This window comes from Frankliniella occidentalis, unplaced genomic scaffold (assembly GCF_000697945.3).
Source record: "Frankliniella occidentalis isolate FOCC.00 unplaced genomic scaffold, Focc_3.1 Scaffold132, whole genome shotgun sequence".
NCBI classification, from domain to species: domain Eukaryota; kingdom Metazoa; phylum Arthropoda; class Insecta; order Thysanoptera; family Thripidae; genus Frankliniella; species Frankliniella occidentalis.
This window is the reverse complement of record NW_026267259.1, coordinates 650,538-651,646: the sequence shown is the minus strand read 5'-3', so window position 1 is coordinate 651,646 and position 1,109 is coordinate 650,538.

The window sequence follows — 1,109 nt, the reverse complement described above, 5'->3', positions numbered from 1 at the left end:
AAAGTATAACCCGCGGGGATACATTTGTTATGGCCCTACTTTCCCCTCTTTCCATCCCCTTACGCCTACCTGCCCGACCACCCCCTCCCAAAACCTAATTCGCCATAGCCAGGAAACCTAATAGGTCCAACAGAGGTACGAGTTTAAAGTAGTGCGATAACATTTCCCCACCGGAGAAAAAAAACTACGGGTATACATTTATTCTGGTCTGCCAAACACCACCGTGAGTGAAACCCTCTCTCCTGCTACATTACAAATGAAACCCATATTTTACCACGTTACTAATATGGAGTGCACTGGTTGATGACATGAGGTACCAACAATTAAAAAAAAATTACAATATTAGATTAGATTAGATTAGATTCAGAGCATCCTAGGGGCCAAAGCCTAAGGCTTTTAATCTCGGTATTTTTCGCCCCCGGCAGGGTACCCCGACACTCACAGCTGTAAGAGAATGGGTTAGAGGGGGGGCACACCGCCCAGACCCTATTGCCCTCGCAAACAGCGCAGAAGCAGGGTCCCCTTTGAACGGGAGGGGGTGGCCCAAAAAAAGCTGCAGGGGAGAGAGAGCAATTAATAGCAAGGAGCAGTGCACTGTGTAGAAGAGCAGGCCAAAAAGGGAAGCGGGGAAGCGAGTCCATGCATCCCGGAAGTCCAACGGCAAGACCCAGAGGGGCCTAGACCAGTTCCCGGGGGTGCTTCAGGCAGGGCGTAGTCGAAAGCGGGCGAGCGTGCAGGGAAGTCCGCCGAGGGCCAGGGGCAGGTGTCTTCGGCGCGTCTGGCGGAGGTGCAAGCGTGGGGAAGCCGCCCGGCGCCGACGTAGCCGAGCGGGGTGGGCGCCTGCGGCCGCTCTAGGTCGTCAGGAACGTTATCCGGGAGGGCTAACCCAGTTAGGGCTTCATCCCGGCGTTCCAGACCCAGAGGGGGCCCAGACTAGCAGCTAGGGCGCCCCAGCTTTAAATCCCTTAGGGAAAATAACTATGGATTTAGTTTTCCTGATGGAAATTTTCCATTCAGGATTTTACCATTTCCCAGTGAGGAATTGAAACACTTTTCTATCTGGATTTTCATTTTCCATACTTCCGTTTTCCATACTTTTAATTTCCATA